The 25,898-nt window shown below is 38.9% G+C and overlaps 1 protein-coding gene and 1 long non-coding RNA gene across 4 annotated transcripts in view; one reads left to right on the forward strand and one right to left on the reverse strand.

Moving 5' to 3' along the window:
* The window catches only part of LOC110017416 (gastrula zinc finger protein XlCGF57.1-like), a 151,379-nt gene that overhangs the window by 88,217 nt on the left and 37,264 nt on the right, over positions 1-25,898 (forward strand). For both annotated transcript variants that reach the window (XM_023950484.1, XM_023950486.1), the window contains 2 exons: positions 17,565-17,666; positions 22,663-22,708. The gene's annotated coding sequence lies outside the window, so the exon portion shown is untranslated. The remainder of the gene's footprint in view (positions 1-17,564; positions 17,667-22,662; positions 22,709-25,898) is intronic.
* LOC110017415 lies at positions 9,102-10,963 on the reverse strand. 2 transcript variants are annotated; one of them, XR_002292817.2, is made up of 2 exons: positions 10,922-10,963; positions 9,102-10,821 (listed from the first exon to the last, which is right to left on the reverse strand). It is a non-coding gene; the product is annotated as an uncharacterized LOC110017415 (long non-coding RNA). The 2 variants fall into 2 exon arrangements; XR_002292816.2 differs by having other exon boundaries at positions 10,896-10,957.

Consider the following 25,898-nt stretch of genomic DNA (forward strand, 5'->3'; position numbering starts at 1 on the left):
TCCGTCACCTGTGTGAAAGCAAAGTCTAAGAGGCCATTCAATTGGCTGAAAGTGAGCACGCCTGTTTTGCTGATGAGTTTGATTGACAGATTCATTAGCCAATGGTGACATTAGTTAACCTCGCCATCTTTGATCAAAGATGGGCAGGTTAGCGGGTTAGCGTTAGCATGGCTCCTGTAGGTTTATTGTCTTTGCTCTTTAAAAATGACTGGCTTGTGCAACTTTCTAGTGGACTTTGAAGCAAGGCAACAGTGGTTGAATGCAGTTGGCTTTGAATGCAGACAACTGTCTCCTGGTGATGCGATTTGCAATGAATGTTTCACTCAGGATAGATGCTAATACTTTATCCTTATTAGCTATGATGCTAGTCATCCAACACCAGTATATATGTTTAAAAAAAATTATTTGTCTGAATTAAATTATTAAATATCTTTTACAGAACGATTTGTGTATGTTTAGTCTGTTTTAATGTCATAAAGTTATTTTTACAATTATGCTTTGTGGTTGTTTGTGGTAAAAAAAACGTCCACACTTTAGATGAGGTGCTGCAAAACAATTAATAAACTATTAACAAAGTTAATTAATACATTTGTAAAGCTTATAAGCAGTTTAGTGATATGGATTTTGAAGACAATGGTCTGACTTTAGATGTTATTAAATGTTATTAACACTTTCAGGTATTTGCAAGACATCTATAATGCTAATAAATATCTTACTAGCATCTGACACATTAATAAAGCCTATTAATTTGTTAAGTTAGTTAATAAATCGTATTAAGCTTATGAACACTTAGGCTTGTGTGAGACATCTATAATGCTAATAAATATCTCACTAGAACCCCAAACAATAATAATACTTCTTAATTTGTTGACAAAGGTTAATAAATCTTATTAAGCTTATTAACACTGACACATTTGTTAGGCACCTATAATATCAGTAAATGCATCATTAGCATCTTGAAAACATCCTAATAATAATGCTTGTAAATGTGTTAACTAAGTAATTTAATAAACCTTATTAGACTCATTGTACTAATAAATGTCTTACTAACACCCTATAAATTCATTTAAAATGCTTGTTAATGTGTTAACAAAGCTTGTTAAGGAATCTTAATATAAAGTGTTACCAAAACATTTATTGCACTACACAACCTATTGAATTTTTTGTTTTTTTAAATAGCTCTAGACAAATAACTGATCAGGAGACAAGTTACCTGGCTGGCCTTGGCGTCTACCTGGAGGTGAAACACTGAACACTGTAGTTCGGTACCTGAACACAACACGAGCACGTTGATTAATTTATTTTTACAAAAACCTTTTTTATAATGGAGATCAGTGATTTATAAAAGCTTAAAGCTGCATTCAAAACCCAATGCTTCCATGTAGCAACCAGGCTTAAAACTGTTGGCGGTAGCTCCTCCCATACAACCGTTAGAGGCTGTCAGCTCCCCATTCAGTGCTTCTTTTTCTACAATTTCTTTATACCTTTTCTATACCTTTTCCCTTCTATTTTTATTCTTGGGTGCTGCTAACACCCACTACAGTCTCCAGATGCTCTTGGACATTGGAAACCGTCATCAAACCACAGTTTAGAGCAACTTCCACCACAAGCACAACATTCCAAGCTACATATCGAGACCCCCGGGCTCACCTTGGATTGTTGTTGGTACTGGCAGGCGACCCAGGGGAGGAGGGAGAGGAAGCAGAAGCGAGGCTGCAGGTCTGGTGTCGTGCTAAGGCTACGGAAACAACCATACAAGCCACCTCTACCGAACCTATTCCTCTCAAATGCCAGATCGCTGGTTCACAAGATGGACAATTTGAGATTACAGCTGGTTGGGAATAACCATGTCAATAACTGTTGTGCACTCATCATCCCAGAAACTTGGCTCCACCCGACACGTGCCACTCGAGGGATGAAGCTAACTTGACTAAATAAACTGTCAGGACGTTCTCTTTAGCTGGTTTCAATTGTTTGTCTTCAGGAAATAAAGTATGCAGATGACACATTTGTGATGACCTAGACTAGGGGTGTAACCAATAATCAACTTAATTGATTAATCCATTTCTCTTCCCACAATCCAACCAGATCGATCTGTCTGGGCAAGTTGTTTATTGAATTGACCTATACCATTTGAAAATTATTTTAAAATGAAATAAAATTGAGTATAAGCAATATTGGAAAATACTATTTGAATTGAGACATGTGTGGAACCACTTTAGTTTAGCAAAGGCATGTGACCATACAGTGAGGTACAATGTTCTACTTCCCTTTGAATTATTTTAATGTGGAAAAGCAACAGTGGGCTGAACTTTAAAGAACTGAAACGTGAATGGATTTGTCATTAATTCTTGTTTACTTGTTTGTTTGTACACATTTTTAATTTACACTTAACTACCTCAAAGAAATAAAGGAATTTGGAAAACTTCACCTGGACTGTTTAGTATCCAGGTATTTCTCTCTGAGTTACACTGGTTGAAGTTTTCCCTAAAGATGTCCTGGATCCATGGTAGGTCAGAAAATCGGATCGAATTGGATCATTCAAATTCAACAATTATCAACTGTAAATCAGATTGGCAACTACAAATTTGGGTATGAATTGCACCATTGTTAAAATTAATTGTTACACCCCTAACTACAACACTAATGCAGTTGGAGAAAACCAGCATAATTTCTGGATAATTTTGATTGCTACAACTTAACCAGCTGATCAGTTGTGTTCTATCATTTTTGAGTATAATTGTGGTTCTATATCTATCCAGATTTTTAATAGATGTTTTTTCTCATTTTATTTTTGTTATTTTGTTTGTTTTATGTTGCTGTTCGTTGAAATATTGTGTATGGAGCTTCATGCTGAAAGACAGCAGAACTGCAGACTGTTGATGATGGTGAAATCCTATTCGTAAAACTTCCAGTTTTAGTCTTCAATTATTTATCTCAGTGCAGTGGTTCTAGTGTTTGAATGTAAAGACACAGATCACAGGCTTCTCGCTGAACATTAATTTATCACATTAGAGAAACCCTTGGGCAGACTCATTTAAGAATTAATTAAGCGTCTAGAGTTTTTTTACCCAAGGCAAAAAAGATCAAGTGCAGAGCTCATAGTGTATTAATGACACACTCCTCCCTCTGACCTCTGGCAGTAAGGATCACACACTGCTGTGGTGCTTGGTCCCACAGAGGCCTGTTTCAGTCGTTCAGCTCCGCCAATCACAATTAACTGTGTCAGCAGCTGCATGCTGGTTGCTATGCAAAAGACCTACATCTGCAGGTCACAGTCACCTAAAAGCAATGACAACAAGAACTGCTCTGTGAGCCTCTTTTTCCACGTATGACCTCCTGCTAATGGACCTGATATATCTGTAATGTTAAAAGATAAGGAACGACTTTGTTTCAAATTCAGAATGAATGAATAGCGGATCATAAGCCCGCAGCTGCTACAATAAAATTTAACTGAATTGAATTGAAGTTAGAAGTGACCGGAAGTATGACTACTTGTTTGACTTGTATGACTTGTATGAATACGTTGGTTGCATCAAACACACGTTTGAGGTCATTAAAAAAAGGCTCTTTTTAAATATACAAGGGAGGAACAACATTCACCAGGACGGAATGAAACCTCGGTTCTCGCTTTTACCCCCTACACTGAAAAAAATCAAACATAACTTAATTACACGCAACCGGTGTACATATTTTTTACGTAAATCCAACATAACTTTATTATGTTTACAAAGCATATTTTTTTCACAAAGAGATTTTATAAATTTTTTAGGTTACACCAACATATATTTATCAAGTACTTTTTGTTAATATATTTAATGTCTAAAATTTATATTTACCTTTCAGATTACTTGAATAATTAGGTCTTGCAATAATTAAATACTTTTATTGTATTTACTTGACTATTATGTTATGAAAACATTAATAAAATGTGTAGGTTTTATATTATTCCACACTAGATCTGTTGGATTTACATAAAATATTATGGACATCAGTAGCGCGTAAAAAAAACATGTTATGCCAACATAATGAATCTGCATAAAAACATACCGTTCTGCCATAATGAATGCTTCTTTTTTACTACACCTAAAAATTTTGCATAGACAAAAAAATATTTCATCATGCAATTTACCATCATTTTTTTCAAACATTTAACGAACAATAAAATGTTAAATGGAATAATAAAATTCCAATTGCAGAATAAAAGCAGATTGTGTAGCAATTGTAGATTGTTATTTAAAAGCCAAAATTTTCTTTTAAAACCTTCTGCATTATGACAATCTAATATGACACTGAACATAAATTTAAGGTTTAACTTTTTTTATTATTTAAACTTGAAAAATGTGTCTACAGCAATGCATAAGGTACAAATTAAAATAAATGGAGCTTGCTATATTTTATCAAACAGAAGATAACAGAACGAGCCAGAGCACGCAGCTGGCTTCCACTCTTAGGAAAAACTTACACTGTTTTAAGGTACTAATTTCATTCAAAGAGTCAGATCTTAATGAACCCTTTTAGACATAATTTTGCCCTTCAACTCTATTACAGTTTTCGAGGTTACCTCAAAGGTGTTTGTTAGTTGAGGAAGGTAATCCAGATTTGTGTTGTAAATAAGCCCAAACAGCATGGTGACTTCCACACCAACACTTGATGGGTCGACCACCACAGCCTGGGAGCTGTGGACCACAAGAATGTCCTCTTCCTCACCACTGCTGCTTTCCATTAGGAGGAAAATTCCCACCGAAGTGTCCTTGATTGCCTCCTCGATTGCCGCAAATCTTCATTCTACAGAACACAGAAAATATTTTCAATAAAGATTTATAGGTACAAAATATGACTGATGCAGCCACGAGGGGGCTGAAACCAGGGTCTCGTTGTGCCTGTCCCAAACCCGGATAAATAAAGAGGGTTGTATCGGGAATAGAATTGGATTACTGTTGGTCGAAGATGGAGAGGGGGGTTAGGCACGTTTTTAGAAAGAGACATAAAAGGAAAGTCTGGGTGTTGGATTGAGAGTATGGAATTTGAAAACTGGAACTAGGACAGGAAAAGGTAGAGCGTTACTTGATATGATGCAGAGGAGGAAGGTAGACATGCTGTGTTCAGGAGACCAGGTGGAAAGGTAGCAATGCTAGACGCTTAGGAGCAGGATTCATGTTGTTCTATCATGATGGAGACGGTAAGAGAAATGGAGGAGGATTTATCTTAAAAGAGTTTGTAAGGGTTGTTGTGGAGGTAAAACCAGTGTCAGATGGAGTGATGAGTCTGAAGATAGAAATTGAAGGTGTGGTGGTTAATTTTGTTAGTGGGTGTGCCCCACAGGTAGGATGCAAGCTGGAGGAGAAGGAGAAAATCTGGTTGGACCTTGATGAAGTGATGATGAACATCCCTAAAGGTGAGAGAGTTGTCATTAGTGTAGATTTCAATGGAGATGTTGGTGCAGGAAACAGAGATGATAAGATAATAGGCAGGTTTGGTATACAGGGAAGGAATGTAGAAGGACAGATGGTGGTTGATTGTAGTACATGTTCAAGTTTGTAGTGAGAAAAATTGTCAAGTTATGAATGTTAAGTGAATTAGGTACAGCTCACACTGTGAGGTTTAGTTAAAATGTCTATATTACACTACTCACCTGTACTACCGAGTCTGAATAAACCCCGGCACTTGCTGATACTGGCAAGAAAGTCAGCAGTCTGAAATACAAAGAGGCAGCAAATTTTAAATTCACATGTAAACTTCAGAAAAATACATTTTTTATCTTTTGCTCATCAATAAATGTTAAAAAACTGGGTTACCAAAATCACAATATTATTAGTGTTATGTCAACAGAGATAGAGGGATAACTGATTGCCCTTTGTCCCACATGAGGACAACTTGCCCTTCAAATTCATTTTTTCTAATGTTTGCATCTCTCTGCATAAAAGTTGTGTGTAAAGAGCAGGGCTGGGAATCTTGATTACCTCACAATTCGATTAGATTACAATTCAGGAAGCAATGATTCCAATGCATGCCTGGCATAATACATGGGATCTCAAAATGTGGGGCGCGCCTCCCTCGGGTCATCCCGGCGGGAGAAGGTTGGGAAGGGAGGAGGGGGAATAATGTTTGGACGTCAGAATTTTTTCGCGGCGGAACATAAAACACAAACGTGCAGCGGGACCGCATATCTGCGAGTCTTACATCACTTACATTAACCAAATCCTAACTGTGACATTTGAAGATGTCATTATTGTTGTTAACGGCGGTTTAAACATCTTAAAAGAACGGCAAAGCTGCCCTTAACAACAACAATCATGTCTTCAGATGGTGAAAAGTGCGGATTGGATACCCACACCTGCCTTTCTCTGCAACTGTGATCAGATTTGTCGAAGAATGGAGAAAAGCATGTGTTGTGAGATGTGTGTGTGTGCTGAAACAAGGGTGTGAGTGTGTGAGTGTGTGGAGCGCATACACGCGCAGTCAGTCGCTGTTTTTTGAGTTAAGGAAAAAAGTAATAAAGAAAGTTCATCTTAAAGAACTGATACCTTTTTTTTGTTTAACCTCCTCTGGAGGCTCTGAGGGTTCTGGTGAAGTGAACCCCAAAGGAAGATCAGCCTTCTGCCCTGGAGAAGATCTCCCCTGCATCTTCCGACAGTCTGAGAACCCCCCACCCCACCTCCCAGAGAGGAATGCCCCACAGTTTTAGAACATACAAAGTGAATGATGCTTTATTTCATTTATTTCTATTTCAAAAAGGATCATTCACTTTATACGTGCCTTCCCTGCCAGGATTCTTTCTCAAATACTTCCCAGACAACAGTTCTCAATACGACTGGCTTAGAGATCCATTTAACGCAGCAGCAGCTGCTGGTTTAAGATCTGCTGAAGAGGATCAGTTGATTGAAATCACGTCAGACTCCATCCTGAGGAGGTTTACAGCACAGACACTGAACTCTGTGTGAAGAGGGAGCATCCACTCATGGGGCAGAAGGCTGGAGGCATTTTGGTTCCAATTTTATGTCCTACCTTTGGGGGATTTTCTGCTGTTGCCACTTTGAAAACGAAGAACAGAGCTAGGCTCAATAATGAGCAGGACTTGAGAGTTGCAGTAACAAACCTGCAACCTCGTCTTGATAAAAAATTATCAAGCCATCATTAGAGTCCAATGTGTGGAAATTGAATTTAGCAAAAAAAAGTAATGTGACTACACGTGTGATACAATGCTCTAATAATGTTCCCTTTGGATTATTTGGATTTGTAAAAACAACAGTGGGCTGAACTTTAGGAAACTAAGATGTGAATGGATTTGACATTTATTCTTGTTTGTCTGAGCTATTTGCAAAGGTAAACTGTAATGGCTTCACAATAGAGGATGAAGAACTCTCACTTGATATTGATATTTAATTTACACTTCGATTATCTCGAAGAAATACAAGGAATCTGGAAACTTCACCTGTTCAGTATTTATCTCTGAGTCACAGCAGTTGAAGTTTTGGTGAAAGATGTCCTGGATCCATTTAGGTCAGTAAGTAGAATTGTTTAAAATGAAACAATGTTGACAATAAATTGTATTATCAACCACAAATTATGATATAAATCACATAATTCTTAAAACGAACCAACACACTCCTGACAGTAAGTTAAATTGTTTATCATGAAGGTCAGACTTGTGAGATTTGTCTTTTTTTTCCCCCTTTCTCTTGAATTTTGTAATCGCTTTTTTTCTGCAGTTTAAAATCACCTAGAGATTCTGATACCATAACACATTAAGCCAGTTCCTGTCAAAGTGATCCATGCTGGTTAAATGGCATTAATATGTTCCCAGCTGCAGATATGTTGTAGTCATCAAAGATTTTTTATTTCTATGCTCTCTTTCTTCTGTTTAAGAGAGTCAGCCGAAGCTTACGGGATTGAAAGCTGCTGGTGATTAAGCTGTGTTGACGCGAAGACTTTCTGCTCAGCTGCTGACCCACAATTCTGCAGGAGCCTTTGATGTAGGTCACCTGATCTAAGAGGTGCAGGGTTTGTAGATTAATTCAATCACATAACACAGAGTCAACGTGATCTAAGCTCACAACAGCTTGTCAAGGTCAGACTAATCCAACCCTGAAGCTGAAGGTTTTATTAAGCATAATTCTTACTGCATGGTCAACATCTGATTCATCATGTTCATGGGTCTGAAGTACTAAGAAAGTGTTTAGATTTCTTTACTCAGATGTTTTGGCTTCAAAATAAAAAATAGACTATTGCACCAAAAAGATAACTGCTTTTTTTTCCCATTTTTAATATCCTAAGTACGGAAAATATGTTTTTACACATCACAAGGATTATCTTTTCATTCCCTTGAATGATTCAAACTGAATCATACCCCCTGCTGGGGCCAGGGTAAATTCTTAATCCTGGAGTTTGTAAAGGTTTTTCAAACACTTAAGAACTTCAGTCTTTTATTTGAATGTTATCAGAGCAGAAAGACTTCCATCCCACAAACTGATATTGAATTTACAAGAAAACAAATGTTTAAAGTGAAACATTTCATATTTTATCCACTAAATTAGCTTTTTCCATGTCTGTTACTTCTGTTGGGACAGAAATTTAAAAAAGCTTCAGCTGTGAGAACATCCAGATACTAATTAGGATAATTGGCATCAGCTCTGTAACAAGATTATCTATAAAAGAGATGAACAGAGGATCTTTTGCCATCTATTTAAAATTCATGAATTGGCTGTAAGATGAAACTACAGTTGTTTTGCTTAAAAGCCCAATAACTTTTGCCTTATTCATTTTTGTTTTGGAATTATTACATTTTATAAGATATTTGGCCATGTCCAGAACAATGGAATGTTTTTATGGTGAACACAAATTTGTTTGACCTCTGACTCATTGTTTCTTCAGCACAAATTGCTGTAGTCCCCCCTCCTTTTTTTTTTGCATGATATAGTGGTGATCTTTATAGAGTCATGCCCCCTTGTAAGAATAACCCAAATTAACAAAAGAATCACTCTTGCTGCGAAGTGAACCAGCATTTTGTTGCATGTTGTTCATTATGATCTGGCATACATTAGATGACACTGCTTTTAGGTGTTCAACTTCTTGCTTTTGTTGGACTGTTTCCATTGATCTTTTTTTTTTTTTTTTTTAACAAAGCAGTGCAAAATGAACATGGCAAATAATCATGAACAGAAGGTCGCTAGCAGAAAGGCTGCTCCCAGGATATTGACTATCTAAAGCTTATATAAAGGACTTCTGCGTTAAAGTTCCCCCATTCAACAGCTCCTGAGAACTTCCCTTGCCTTTGAGCCTTTCGCGAAGCATCGTCCATAATCCACATGTTTATTGGCACCATTATCTCTCCAAGTGTTTTAAAAACTTTAAGTGTAAACAGTAAAGATAATGGTTTTTGTTTCACCCTCTCAGTTTTTTTGTACTTGTTATTTTTTGTTTCCTGCCTAATTTTTCTCTTCTGCAGATTGATATTTCACATCACCTTTGACATTTTTTTCTTTTCTTTTTTCTTTATTTTTTTACTCCAAAACATGCTGCTCCTGAATCTATATCAGACTTTAAATGTGCTTCAAGTTGTTCTTCAATAAAATCAAATGAAACAGCAGATGTTGACTGTATTTCCAATTTTTGGCTAGGACTAATATAACTGCCACCAGTCCTTGGCCAGCCAGATTATCTGCTACAACACAGTTGACAGTACATCTGAAGTCTTTATCAAATCAAATTAAACTTTATTTATATAGCACTTCTCATATAGAACATAATACAAAGTGTTTAATTCCAGAACAAAAACATAAAACAAGCATCACAATATAAAAATTAAAATAAAGCCTCTATTCCCATCCCCACCCACATCCTACACAGAACCCCTAATCCCATTCATGTCTCCCACCCCTTAAACGATGAAGATTAACATTTGGGCAAGAGGATGAGCACGTAAAAAGTTTGTTACTGTAAAATTGATATTTGTAACCTCCCTCTCTATGAAAAGCTGCATGGACAGCCAGATGCAGCATCACAGGCGGGGACCCAGCAACACCACAGCAAGGTGGCGATGCAGGTCCCCATATGGAGCAGCTGACCCAGAGGGAGAGGATCCAACTGAGGAAGCTCTGGAAATAAAAATAAAAGTAAGAAAAGGTAACCATAGTTGGTAAAAGACATAAATAATTAACAATAAAATGTGAAATGAGGAATACTAAAATAAATTATTAATAGTCCCCTGGAAGTGGACAACATTGTCCACATTGTCCACTGCAGACATTCAATGGGTCCCCAACCTCCCTCAGCACCTGTTTGAAGTTCTCCCGGATGTGGGAGTTAAAGACTTCCCTAACGGAGGGATCAGCCAGACGTTCCCAGCACACCCTCACGATGTGTTTGGGTCTCCCAAGTCTTTCCGACCTCCTTCCTCGCCAGCATCTCCAACTCACCACCAGGTAGTGAGTGGTGGACAGCTCTGCCCCTCTCTTTATCAGAGTGTCCAAGAAACAAGGCCAAAGGTTGCCTGAAACAACTACAAAGTCGATTATTGACCTCCTGCCTAGCTTGTCCTCATGCCACGTGTATTGATAGATCCTCTTATGCTGGAACATGGTGTTTGTTATGGACAAACTATGACGAGCACAGAAGTTTTTTGGGTGGTGGGCCCATGGGAGAGTGGTCCCATACCACTCAACCCAATCACCTGGTCACCAGTCGCTCACCTGCGAGCCCAAACCAACCTGACTTTGTACCAGAAACTGCAGCTTCTCCAAAACTCTGCAGCCCGCATCATCACCAGGACTCCGTTATCCCACCATATCACACCAATTCTCCTAAACTTACACTGGCTTCCTATAAAACAAAGGATTAGTTTAAAGATTATCCTCATGACCTTCAAAGCACTCCATAACCTGCATCCATCCTACATTTGTGATCTTCACATTTCCATTACCTCCCGATCTCTCCGCTCCTCTCCGTCTTGCCACCATGGGGGGCAGAGCTTTCAGTCGCTCCGCCCCCCAGCTATGGAATTCTCTTCTCCCGATCTACACAATACTGACTCTCTGCCACTGTTGAAAACCAAACTCAAGACTCATCTCTTCAAACAATTATACAGTTAATACATTCAGTTAACACAACTTCATTTGTCTGTTTTTCTATCCTTTTTTTATCCTGTTTTTATGTCTTATTGATTTTTATCTTTACGTTCATTCATGTTTTACTCTGGTAATTTCTTATTGATGTTTTATTCTGTTTTTCTTATTTTTAACCGTGTACAGCAACCTTTTGTGACCTGAAAGGCGCTTGAAAGAAAATGTATTATTATTATTATTATTATCATTTTTTTTTATTTTTTTTTTAATTGTCACCAGAGGCTTCTGAACCACTCTTTGTCTGACTCGTCACTCTGGACCTGTCTGCCAAGGGAGACCCTACCAGGGGCTTAAGCCCCAGACAGCTTAGCTCCTGGGATCACTCGAGCTCTCAAACTCCCCCACCACATTCAGGTGGCAGTTCACGGGGGGAGGGGAGACCGTCAAGCTGAAGAAAGAGTCCTACCAGGCCTGGCTGGCTTGTGGGACTCCAGAGGCAGTTGACAGGTATCGGCAGTCTAAGCGAGCTGTGGCCCGGACTGTTGCGGAGGCAAAAACTCAGTCCTGGGAGAACTTCGGAGAGGCAATGGAGAAGGACTATGGGTTGGCCTCAAAGAGATTCTGGCAAACCATCCAGCGCCTCAGAAGAGGAAAGCAGTTCTCTACAGCCACCATTTTCAGTGCAGGTGAGGAGCTGTTGACTTCGACCGGGGACATTGTCTGGCGGTGGAAGGAATACTTCGAGGATCTCCTCAATCCAAATGACATGCCTTCTTTTGAGGAAGCAGAGAATGAGGACTGTGGGGTGAGGATGTCTGACTGAGGTAGTCAATGAGCTCCTCAGTGGCAAGGCTCCAGGAGTGCAAGAAGTCCGCCTTGAGTACCTCAAGTCTCTGGATGCTGTGGGAGTGTCTTGGTTGACACGTCTTTGCAGCATCATGTGGCAGTCAGGAACTGTAGCACTGGACTAGTAGATTGGGGTGGTGGTTCCCTTTTTTAAGAAGGAGTACCGGAGAGGAATAACACTCCTTAGCCTCCCTGAGAAAGTCTATGCTAGGGTACTGGAGAGAAGAGTCCGTCCGATAGTCGCACCTCGGATTCAGGAACAGCAGTGCGGTTTCTGTCCTGGACGTGGAACAGTGGACCAGCTCTACATCCTCTTTAGAGTGCTGGATGGTTTGTGGGAGTTCGCTCATCCAGTCCAAATGTGTTGTGTGGATTTGTAGAAGGTGGTTGACAGCGTCTCCCGTGGTATCCTGTGGAGGGTGCTTTGGGAGTATGGGGTACGGGAAACCCTACTGAGGGCTGTCCGGCCTCTGTATGACTGGAGCAAGAACTTGGTTTGCATAGCTGGCAGTAAGTCAGACCTGTCCGTCTTTATCACTGGTTCTGTTTATAGTTTTTATGAACAGTATTTTTAGGCACAGCCAGGGGCCGAAGGGGGTCTGGAGTGGGGACCACAGGATTTCCTCTCTGCTCTTTGCAGATGATGTTGTCCTGTTGGCTTCATTGAGACAGGACGTCCACCGTGCATTCGGGCATTTGTGGCCTAGTGTGAAGCGGCTGGGATGAGGGTCAGCACCGCTAAATCTGAGGCCATGGTTCTAGACCAGAGAAAGATAGTTTGCCATCTCTCGGTGGGTGGAGTGTCATTACCCCAGGTGGAGGAGGTTATATATCTTGGGCATGTCCCACGGGGCGGAGGCCTCGGCTAAGACCCAGGACACGATAGAGAGACTACGTGTCTCGGCTGGCCTGGGAATGCCTCGGGGTCCAGTAAACACCACAAAGCTTGTGTTTGAGTGAAGTTCCATGAGAATTACAAATCTCAAAATAATCAAGATAGAGTGTAATGAAATCCAGGATTCGCCACTGTTCAAGAAGTCATTAGAGAGAAAAAAGTGTACCATCCTGAAAAGAACAGAAAATCCTGTGAGTGGCAAAACTCTTGCTCCTTTCGTTACACCTTGACCATGGATCCCTTGCTCCATAATATGGTTTTGGGACATAAGTTCTTGTAATGGCAACAACAATGGTACATATTCAAAGGATTTTTTTCCCCCACACTTGGATATTGTTAAATTATTTTCTTCAACTCTGAAGTTTCTCTTGTTGTTTCCTCTTAAATGAAGTGCCTAGTGCTCCACATTTTTCTAAGCATTTAACCAGTGGGTTATAGTTGGACACTGATGTGACATGCCGTTCTAGAATAGCCTAGTGAATCTGGATTTTATGACTAAGAAGAATGTCTACAAAATTTTTCATGGGAAGAACTCAACAGAAAGTGCCACTCTTCAATCAACTCATCCACTGGTGTACTAGGAATATGAAATATTTTGTAATTTTAACAATACAGCAGTTTTTCAAATATTAAAATTATTGGATTGCATTAATATTTTATTTTTGACATAAACATTTTTTTAATAGAAATTGTACCTAAAAATTGTAAAAGTAGTTCCCCCAACCCCAACCTACCTATCTTCAAATCCAAAATCAAATCAATGAGTACAGAGTCTGCCTTAGACTCATGTCAGATAGGTCACTTTTAGACATATCTAAACAAGACTGAGGAATAATCAATTAGGTTTTTCAAACACTGTGGTTATCAGTTATGTTTGTCATACTGCATAAACGGTAAGCACTTTTTCATTTGGCAAAACATTTACTTTTATAAGAACTTATCTCAATAACAAAACATGAATGATTCAATAGGTGTAGATCTAACAAACAGAGAAAACATACTCTAAAAACTTAAATATTACTGATTTTGCAAAAAAAAAAATTTTTGTTTTATTGTTTGAAAAACAATACCACTGACAGACTGCAAGGACAGAAAACACGTGCAGCTAAATTTCAGCACATGTGAACTCAGTTGACTCAATGAATCCAGGGAAAAACATTTTGCTCTGTATGGATCTGTCTCTGTCTGCCGATACACTGATACTTGATTCTGGGGGGGGCTCCACGGCTCAATCTGGCATTGCACAGTATGTCAATATGCCCTTGAGTCCTCAGCAAACCATCAGGGAATCATTAATTTGCACTCTGTACTCTGCAGTAAATGAGCTTGTACTTTATTGAATTCCATCACAATAGATTTTGAAGGAGCATGTAGTGCCACCATGTGGTTGATGTCTTGTAACTATGTTGGGGTTCTGAATCAAACAATTGCAACATTAACAGATACCGTGCTATTTCTTTCTACACTCCAACGCCTGTACACATGCTTCCATTGGATGAACACAGTGACGGATGCTATCCACTTTTCCACAGCACTTGCTCCATGAAGAGATTAATACTGTCGTCTAGTTCTCCAAAAATATCCACAATTAATTTCAATTTTGGTTTTGTCTTTATGAACTCATAATTTATTTTATTTTTTTTAACTTGTCCTGTCCAACAGCTGGGCGGGCAGATGAGGACTGAGGGCCTCTTGTGTTGGACATATTTTATTTTAACAAGAGGGGTTATTAATCTTCACACAAACCAGAGGTAAATTACTTCTGGCTCCAGAGAAATTAATTAAATTCAGTTGCATTTTTTCACAAAAAGGACGTCGGCATGTTGAAGCCATATGTGAGTAAGCATTGATTGGTCCAAGTCGGTCTGTGTCATCCTTTCTATGGCAACTACTCTCTCAAGTCAGGGGTGAGCTTGTTGAAAGTCCACACCTTGCCACTTAAAAGAGGCTCTGTGAAGCGAAGCCTGCTGTCATTGGCTGAATGAAATCTATCAAATGTTTCAAAAGTTGGATGTGGGGGGCCGGTAGGCACTACACACTTTTACTTAGGCATCTGATTGGCAGTTTGTTAGGTGAATAACTTGTAGTACAGAAAAAAATATATAGTTTAAAAAATTAAGATTAGCGAGCAAATGTTCAAAAAAAGCATCAGATCAAGAACAGTTATTCTGACAAATGACTGAGAAATAGCTGTTTGTTTCTATGGGATTTTGGCTTCTGGGAATCGGCGGGTACATCCTGTTTGGAATGCCAACGGGGCAGATTTACTCAGTCCAGTTCTCATACACATTTTGATTGGCCTTTTAAAGGACTCTACTTTTTCCTAGAAAAAAATACCCTAGATGTCATGACTAAAAGTTTAGCCTAAATTACAAAAGGGGTTCATTCAAATATACACCTAATGTGTCAAAATATTCAGATCCCCTCTTGTTACAGTAAAATATGTCCAACACCAGAGGCTTTCAGCTCTCACCTGTTTGCTCAGCTGTTGGACAGGAAAAGTTAAAGAAAAAAAAAAAGTTAACATGTTTGGAAAGTTTTCTTTTGACAGAAAAAAGCCAGTGAGGAAACAAAAGAAGAATCTTCAACTTCAAAGAAAAATAAATCTGTACTTAACAGACAAAAACCAGGAGTCTTTACTCCAAATATGGATTTGTGACAATTGTTCCCCCAAACCATAATTATAATGCATAATGTTCAGCAACCAGCTGTCTAATATTATGAGGATGCTGCTAAAGTTGTTCAAACGATGGATTCCAGTTTATTTAGAAAATACCTGTTTATTTATGAGCGTTTATTTATTAATTTTTTGTTTTTATCCATTTAACCTCAAAAGTTGGATGAAATACCTGTTTTTTTTAGCTTCCACTTTTACAACTATGGGATAAGTAAAATCTACATGACATTTTAATGGTTCTTATATAAAATCTAGTGAACAAATAAAGTTTAAACCAACAGCAGATGTTTTTTTTACAGCAGATGAAGCTAAACTGGATGCTAAAAAAAAAAAATTCTGACACCCGGATCAGCCATAAGCCAGTTTCAGTCTGGGAAACTTTTGTCTGACATTAAACCGGTCAGTGACCTGAAAAAGATTGGGGACCACTACTGCCTTAGATGATCCACACTAAAGTGAAGATCTCCAGAAAGCCAACTTTCATAGACCTCCACTTGTTTATTTCTGAGAGTCCAGATGAACTTTCACACCAAGAGGACATGAAAGTGTTCCTTCCCTAAGTAAAAGTCTGACAACTGTGTTAAAGGGCCTATACTATGCAAAATCAACTTTTTTGGTTTTTAAGTGTATAATACTGTCCAGTCCCTGCTATAAACAACTCCAAAGTGGTATTTTGATCCATTCGTTCCTATAAATACCTGTGCTTTGAACACCAGCCCCTCCCAATCAACAAAAATTAGTGCCTCCTCACATTGTGACGTCACAAAGACAGGAACAGCTCCTTCCAGGAAGAGTCTGTGCTCCACGCACTGCCTCCAGGCTAACACACACAAACCCATTTTCTCTGTGGAGCTAGTGGTGATTGGCAAAACGCTTTCCTTTGATATGCACGATATGCACATTTGCTAAAGTTTGGATGAGGTTTGTTTTTGTGGGAAAAACGCAGACACGCTGTCGAGGCCAACTCCAGGATGATGTCATGAAATGGGCTGTGCCGACACGGAGAGAAAGCGTGCTTCAGAGATTGAGTTTTCTTCCTTCCGGGTAGAAAAAATGAGCTGTGAAAAAACGAATATTTTATTTTAAAATCCTTCTTTAGTGTGCCAAAGGTAATATATGACCATATATATGGAAATAGTTTACTCTGAAAGGCTTAAGGAAAGCATGATATTGGCCCTTTAAAAAATCCCTAAGAGATTTTTTTCTTTAGAGCATGAGGCCAACATATTCAACAGGAACTTTCAGTAATAGAAACCGGATCAGTGGTCCTCTCTTTGTCCCTGATTTTAAAGTCACATATCAAACATTTGGACAGATTTCATATGGTGGGTCATGACACTCAGACTAGTTCTTAGGCTAAAGAACCAGTGAGAAATGTGTTTCATTAAAGCACACAGTCTGTTTACCTGAGTGGGTGTGGAAGTAGATGTTTTAAATTTAATTCAATTCAATTCAATTTACCTTAATTCAATTTAATTTAATTTAATTAATAAAGATTTATTATCTTTTATTTGTGTAGCTGCACTCACAATCACACATGTGCCATCTGCAACTTTGTTGCCTCACTTTACTTAGTGTATTTTAATGAAATTTCAAAAAGTTTTACATATATTTCATACAGAAAATAAAAAATCTGCTTTAGAGGTTTGTAGCCCCGAGACATGAAAACACAAAGATGTGGATCATTCAGTTAGCAGAGAACTCTGAAACATCAACAAAAAATACCAGAAAGCGAAAGTGCAGACACGATTAGCCTCTTTTTTTTTTCATAGATGGATGAACCCCATGACCTCTGTCACATTCTGCCAGTAAAAAGTTCAAAATGTTGCATAATTTATTGACGGGCTTCATGAGGCCTGAGGTAGCTCTTGCTCTTCCTCAAGACATACAAATGGTTTTGTGTATTTTATTTCTATTTGATTGCATGGAGAAAAGATGACTTAGTTTTACATCCTCTTTGAACACGATTCAAACAAACGATGAACAATCAGTTCTGCTGTGTTTGGCTGACGTTCAGACACCGCTCCGCTAAGTTTACCACTTTACAAAATCCTCCCATCTGTAAGCATGTTTGTCGTTGCAGTCACAGACGAGGATACCGTTAAGAGATACTACGCCAAGTTTGAAGAAAAGTTCTTCCAGGCTTGTGAAAAAGAGCTGGCCAAGATCAACACCTTCTACTCCGGTAATTTCTAGAACTCCCTCTGCTGCACACACTGGTGGACCTCACAGTCTCATGGCTGCCAAAGTTTTCCATAGAAAACTTTGCTTTCTATGAAATTATTTTGCACTTAACTTGTGTAATTTTCAACTCCTTGAGTGCACAGACAGTTGAGAGAGTATTGAAAAGACATTTAAAGCTTTGCATTTAAAGTTATTTTCACACAAGGCATGTGATCACATTCTTGAACGCACGTTTAGCATATAGTGTTTACAGTGGTCTGTCACTACCCAATACTAGCACATATACCTACAGTTGGAAGAGGCTTTTTCTTTTACAGCTCTGTTCCAATATGAATGGTGTCATATAATTTGGGCTGGACACAAACCACACTCAATAATTTCTCCTTCATGATCATTTTTTAATCAGCTGACACTTCTGTGAATTCAAAAGACAGCTACTCCGATTTGTCACTACCAAATCGGAGTCCCTTATTGGTCAAAGTTGGTCTGTTTTAACCTTCAATGAGCGTTTTGTAAATGAGTCAAAAAATGAACTTAAAAAGTTGTATAGTGGTGCGTGAGCATGAGAGTTTTTAACGTGAAAGTTTAAAAGGCACATATAAGTGCGTTTACCATGTGCAGCTTGACTGGAGAGGGAGAACAGGGCATGAATGCCTAAACAAGCGTTTCCCAACCCTGGTCCTCTGGGAACACAGTACTGCATGGTTTAATGTTAATCAGGTTTAACACACCTGATTCAGCTCATCATCAGAGTCTAAAGAACTCATTTATTTTTAACAGTGACAAATAAAAACATGTGTGTGTTTTGATAGGGTTTATGTAAACTACTGGTTTCAACTGCATGAAAGATCATTTTCAGTTCATGAAAATTTGAGAGAATCATGAAACTAATAATCTGAGCTTGTGCTACAGCATAATGTGTCTTTTGCTCTCAATTAGAAATCACTTTTTATTACAAACCATTCAAGATCTATCAAATACATCAGATTAACTAGTTAGAACCAGTTAACACAACTAAAATACTGATGTTTGAGGCAACATGTAATACACCTTTACAAATATTAGTCTATCTATATTCTATCTATATACCCAGGCTGTGTCCCACCAAGGTGGGGTAGCCTAGACGGGGCACACATTCTTACCTTCCTCCTTCTCTTCCCCAAATCCTCCTCCTTCAGTGTGTGCGTGCGTGTGTGTGTGATTGTGTGTGTTTGTGTGTGTTTGTGTGTGTGTGACTGGTCTAAGGCCTGGTCTAAGCCACACCACACTGCACCAGAGTCAGCTGCACAGCCCAGTGTGGGCACCTCCAGAGCAGGGCCTCAGCCAAGGCTGGTTTCCCCTTGCCGCTTCATCCCAAGACCAGACTTCTACCACACCCATCCATTCATTCATACACAAACTCTCTCCATCCATCCCTATACTGAGCAGCCTCTCTCCCCTGCACCACAGTCATCCCTCTTGCATTTAGCGCTCTTTTTACACCCTCTGTCCATCCCATTCGTGGTTTTCCTCTCATTCTCACTCCACTCACATCAGATTCGTATACCCTTTTCACCAAACGCCCCCTTTCCATTCTTTCAACATGTCCAAACCATCCCAGTGCCTTTTGCTCTGCTCTATAAGCCAACTCTCGCATCACACCAGTTCTCTCTCGGACAACTTCATTTCTCACATGATCCATACGCGTCACACCACACATACTCCTTCATTCCCCCCCATATCTTTCATACTTCGTTCATTCTAAACTCTACCTCTCCCCCTATTCCACCATCCACACAGACACACAACACATATTAGTAATCTCATTAAAAATTTACCTAGGTTAAGGTCAAATCCAAACTGGATTTTTTCTATTACCGTCAAAAGAAAACGGCGTTTCACCCCATCCCCAACAGCAGCATCACCTAAAATACAGATTTACTCTTTAGACTTAGGGTGGATGCGTACATGTAAGGGCAATGTATATTTCAATCATTTTTATTGCCCGCTCATCTGGCTGACTATGGTTGTTGTAACTGCTACAGTAAGGCACACCTGGACTAATCACTTTGGCATATAATGCAAGACTGAAAAAGGAGTTGCTGTAATTAAAAGAAGTAGTGGAGCCTGACATAAATATATTTGAAAGCTCTAATGTGGCAGAATACAGGCTAGTATTTAGAAAATATTTTACTTTTCAGTTGAAATCACTGTTCTTATTCAATAGCTTACAGTACAACGCATTAAACAACAAATACCTACCACCCAGTATAACAGAAAATGGGCTTGCCCAGTCAATTCCTTGCTTTTTGTAGAAAGTTAGAATCTTCCTTTCACGATCTTCCTCAGTAGATCTAAGATCAAACCTTCCAACTTAAATTCAGCATTGTCAAGCAAGTGTCATCAAAACAAGTTGGGTTGCCTTGTAAACATCAGGATCTGTTGTCCAGTCTCTTAAAAAAGTCATTATCAGTAAAGTCTGGATAAAAATTAAAGACAGCCAATTATTCAAATTTATACGCGATGACAAAGTGGCACCTTCAAAGCTACTATTATTTCCTTCACTTGGACTTTGGCTGCTTAATAAGGTAGCAGAATCAGAGGTTCTGCTTGGCTCATTCCAGAGCTTCCTGATGGGGTACTCTCTGAGGTTTTGGCATGTTAACAGGAGAAATGTTAATAACATGGGTATAAAGCTAGATATATAATCCAGTGTGTGTAAAACTTCAATAATTCACAATATGTAAATGAATACAGACAAAGAAGAAATTTTTCTCACTTCTCACAACAGTCGATGTGGCCTTCGATCTCAGGGTACGTAAATGTATCTGTGCAGTAGACAAAATCCACCATAGGTCCAGTACTCTGACCAGAGGTGGTCGTACTGGGAGTATTCTAGCATTAATTAGAAACAATAACATAAATAAATTGGAAAAAAATTATAAGAAAGCCAAGCTAATTTTGTTAATACACATTTCCAGTTAGAGGGTTTTTGCCTGGGAATGTCCTCGTCTGTACTCCAATACCCTCTGTGCAGTATCACTTTAATTACGTCACAGAATACGAGGTGTTGAAGTAGAAATGAAAAAAAAAAATTGGAGGTTTGTTTTTGAGTCAATTAACATTGTAAAAATGAAAAAGCATTTCTGTGAATTTATTTTAATTGTCAAATTGGATATTTCTAATTGCATTTTGGTACACATTTACTAAAGGACCTTTTGAAAATTAAATTTCAAATGCCATTTTCTTCATCATTTTAATTGAGTGACAGAATGAGCAGTGTTGGAGAAGAAAAAGAAGCCGTTTTTGCAAATTAATTTTTCATTTCATTTTTGAGTCAACGGACGCCGCTGCATTGTGAAAATGAAAAGGCATTTCCGGTATAGAATTTTATTTTGAAATATGAGACACAAATGCTTCCATAGCCCAGTGACAAAGCATTCCTCAGCTTTGGTGAACAGACTGAAAACGCTTGTTACCCCCAGAGCATCCTCTTGGACCTCTGTACCTCCAGGAGACGCTGATCAGCAGACCTGAGGCACCTGATTGGGGTGTAAGGGCAGAGAAGCTTTAGAGATGGTGGTGCACAATTGTTTAAAGATTTAAAAACAAATAAAAGAATCGTAAAATGAACTCTAAAGTTCACAGCCAGTGAAGGGTAGTCAGGATGGGGTTGATGTGGTCCCTCTTACACGCTCCAACCAGAACCTGAGCGAGCAGCGTTCTGGACCAGCTGGAGACCTGAGAGGGATGACTAGCTAACTCCAAAATAGAGAGAGTTACAGTAATCCAGCCAATATGTAATGAAAGCATTGATTACTGTCTTAAAATGCATTTGGGTAAAAAAAGTTTTATCTTCACCAACTCCCAGAAATAAAAGAAGCTGGATTTTACACCTGAGCTAATTTGACACTCAGGGCCAAAGTCACTGTCCATTTTAAAACCCAGGTTTGACACAGATTGTTTTAAATGTGGAGCGGAAGATTGGAGTTGGGTCAACTCCACTGAGGAGGGGTCACAGGAGTTTCTGTCATTAAAACAGGGCCATCCCGTCTTTGATGTCAAGACAGTAGTGGTGTAGTGCAGCAATAATAGAACTGACTATTGTCAGCATAACAAAGAAAGGAAACTCCGTCTATACAGTGTAATGCTAAATTGGAGTCCTGGATTTAATCATTACATTTTAATGATATATTGCAAATTAGTGACATGCAGAGTAAAGGGTTCAGTCAAAAGTCAAATACAACAGACAATGTAAGACTTTATTCAAATGTGTTGAAAAATAAGCTCACACTTTCACTTTGGTGTGACTTTAATTACTATCAGCATCTTAAGATCTGTAAATCTAGTTATTAGAAGGAATTTAAAATTTGGTTTAAATGCATAAAATTCATACCTTTTACTCCTGATTTGTCTTGTGTTTTTACTGTTGTGCAAAAAATTGCAATTAGATGCACCTTGTTACTGCAAAGAAACTGAAAGGGCAGTACATGCAGGTATTTATGAATTAACACAAGTGGTATGTGGAGGGGGCGAGGTCTGCAGCAGATCAAAGCTCTCAAATCAGGATTTCGTACAGCTGTGTTATGTGTAGGAACCATCGATTATATTGAACTGTACAAAGTGAATGTGACGTCACCCATAGAAAATAGTTCACTTCTGGTTCCAATAAAATGCAATATCGATGTTGAAACCAGAAATGGTCAGTGATTATTCCGAGTCTGTCTGAGTCAATGTTTGGGAACCCCTCTAGTCAATCAGCTGTGAGCTTGTTGGAAGATCACACGCCCACCGCTTGAAAGTGGACTCTGAAGAATGTTTTAAACATTTTTCGTGAAACCACATGCTTTTATCGTCGCATCTGATTGGTCAGTCTATAACATGAATAATTTGTAATAAAGAAAAAATATCATGAAAAAGATAGGATTAGCCAGAACATGTAAAAAAAAGTTATCAGAATAAGAATGTTTATTCCGAAAAATAGAATGACTGAGTAACATCTGTGTATTTCTCTACAGAAGTCTGCAGGATTTTGGTTTGGCTACTTCCTGTTTGGAACGGCAGGTGGGAGCAGTCACTCAGTCCAGTTCTCATATACAGTCAATGGTAGGAACTTTTTTTTTCTTAATTTAAGAAAAAAAGGTTTAAAAAAAACAACAAAAAGGATTCAGAAACTCCACAGGGACAATGCTTTGTTTTTCACATTCAGATGTCACCTCTTTGAAAGTGAGCTTCTGTGATCAGAGTGGATCCATGGACTCCCTCTGAATGTGTGATCAAAAGGTGATCAAAGATTCCACTTTTTCCAAGTAGAGTGGGGATTTTATTAGGGCCCCACAAATCCTGATGCTTTAACAGGATTATTCAGAAGACAGAGAACATCAAAAAGGAAAGTTTGTGGTTGAAAACATGAGCATAAAAGGTGTAAAAAGAAAAGAACGGCATATATCAAAACTGGTGGAAGTTTGCTCCTATGTATGCTGGAAAAGCAGAGGTGAGCTGATCAAAGTGTGAATTAACAGATTTAAGAAGAAGAGCAGACTCTTTGTTCATCCCATTTATCCTGTTAACTCAACAGCACAAGCTCAGCAGGAGTGTCCACATCCCAGCTGAGGAGGCTTAGTGGAACATGAACACTTTTTGTTTGGGAGCAAGCCTCTCTCTGGATTATTTATCAGTTGTCCAATCAAAAGAGTGGCTGAGGGTGGAGTCACACAGGCAACATCCAGTCCTCTTTCAACTGCGCTGCTTGTTGCCAGGGTTGTTTGTGTCCTGTGGGGGTAGAGGTGGAAATAGAGCAGAAAATGACAACACAGAATAGACAGACTGTAGATCTCAGACCTGATAGCAAGATTCCTATTCAAGAGGCCAAACAAGTACAAGAACCAACAGGTAAAGGAGGTCTGTTTTTTTAGGGTGGTCTCCTGTGCAAACTTCTGAAAATATACTTGGCTTTGTGTGGGTCATGAAGTTTTTTGATTTAAAAAAATAACATCATAACCAGAGCAATTTCACTAAGGTCTGACTTGGATTCAAACAAAGTCGGAAAAAAAGAATACTGAGAGTCAATATATGTGTTAGAACAAATTCAAATTTCAAATTCATTTTATTTACAAAGCACCTTTCATGTAAAAAAAAAACAGCTCAAGGTGCTATACATAAAAACAAACAAGAATGCAGAAAACACCAATCCCTATTCATGCAATAAAATAATTAAATAAGCCCCACACAATAAAATACAAAAAAACAAACACTAATAAAAGAGAAATGACTAAAGACAAAAGCTAAAGAAGAGAGAACCCAGAAGGCGCCATCTGCCCTGTCCTCCTGAACAGAAAAATAAATATGAAACTGAGTTTAATGAAGTTTTAATTTCCCCCAAAAAAGCTTCAGCCAGTATACTGGCTAGGTAGGAATTGCCTACAGAACATGTTTAAATCCATTTCATAAGGTGATGTTTGAACCGTGCATGAGTGGAACGTTACAGTGTCTGAAGTCTGCAACCAGACTGAGAATGAAAGTCTTAGTTGCATTGCAAATTGACTCCAATGCTTTCTACTTTAGTGGGACTGCAGACCACCTAAACAGGAGAATCAAAACAAAGAAACTAAATGATGTGTTGACCTCTTTCACAGATTGAGTTGGGCAAAAAAAAGCTGACAGCACATTTCTAAAAAGAGGTGAATCGCAAAGAAGTTGTGTAGTGAGGAGCTGAAGGTGCTTATTGTCTAATAGTTGGCTTAAAAGTATGATTGGTGGGTCTTCTTTTCCTTTTGTTATGTGGTCAGTCTTGTTATGAGCAAACAAGCAGCAGTTGGTGCAGCATGTCGTTTATTGGCAGATTGGTACACTTCCTTGTTTGTGTTTACTTCAGAGAATGCAATGTGTGAAAATCCTTATGAAAGGAAGATGTAAATGTGTTAGCATTCATTTGAACTGAGCCTGGAGGACAGTACCAGTGAACTGTTGCTTAGAACCAATCTAAGTGAACCTGCACCTAAATGACCCAACAATAATCTGAGAAGTGTCTCAAATTTAAAGTCCCATTTTTTTTATCTATTGTCACACCATTCCCAGTTGTCTTTTGGTGAGTCTTTTCCATTTTTAGCTTAAATAAAAACAAACCTGTGTCATTTTCTAGAACATAGAATCTGCAGAGTAGTTGTGGGCGGGACAGTTGGTGCAGAGCAACCCGCCACCCCCATCGCTGAGAGCTCTCTGTTTACACACTCTCCCGCTATCTTAAAGCTCCTTAAATCCCCAACCTAACATTAATGGTGCAAATAAAATGGTGAGCAATATTGAAGCTATCCAGTTGTTGTTGTTTTTTTTGTGTTATTTTACAGTTTATAGCCAGACAGGTCAGACGAGGAAAACAAAGACATACATGGATCTATTTGTCTGCAATTGAATGAATCAGACTGGAATCGCCCTGTTTATTTTCATCTTCACAAATACGACCTTTTTTGACTGCATTTTTTTGTCTGCTTCTGATTCACAACAATTTGAATGAAAAATGCAATTTTAATCGTAATTTTCTTATTAGACGTCCTCCAGAAAAATGCCACAAAAAACATGTGAAAAACATCAAAAACACAATTATAATTGGAGATGGAATTGTAACCCCTTTAAAGTTTCAACTGGAAACAGATGTTTTTCTATTTTGTTTTGTTTTTGTCTATATTTGGTTTACACAAAGCATCTATGAGGTTGCCATTTTAAGCCTTCAATACTTATTTTTCCTAATTTTGAAACATTGGTTTGTTATGAATATGAATGTGTGTGATTATGTAGCCCAGCTACAGACTGACCAACTGTTTAGCGTCAGGGTGTACCCTAAACAGGTTAGAGCTTGGTTGGCTCCTGCTCTTATGATTTCCAAGCGGGAGGACCCAGGTGCTGGAACCCAGAGAGAGCGAGACTGGTAGTGACAGGTAAGAAGAAGTTTATTTTGATTCCTGGGAGAACTGAGGCGTAGACGTTGGTCCAGAGGCAGCTGTGGCTAGTGGCGAGGCTGGAGGTACAAACGCGGTCGGCGTGGATGACGAGGTCCGGTGGGTTGCTGTGAATGGATCCGAGGTTCCAACTGACGTCACTCGTGACAAGGGTTTCCTGGAGCAGGAGATCAGGGTTAGTGTCAAAGCGAGGGTTAAGACAGTAGCGAGACTTAACATGACATGAGACCTGGCTTGATCGGCAATAGACCTCCTTAGTACGAAGGAGGGAGGCCTTGGTGTGCTGCCTTGGTGTGCTG

The sequence above is a fragment of the Oryzias latipes genome, chromosome 21 (assembly GCF_002234675.1).
Source record: "Oryzias latipes chromosome 21, ASM223467v1".
Taxonomy (NCBI): domain Eukaryota; kingdom Metazoa; phylum Chordata; class Actinopteri; order Beloniformes; family Adrianichthyidae; genus Oryzias; species Oryzias latipes.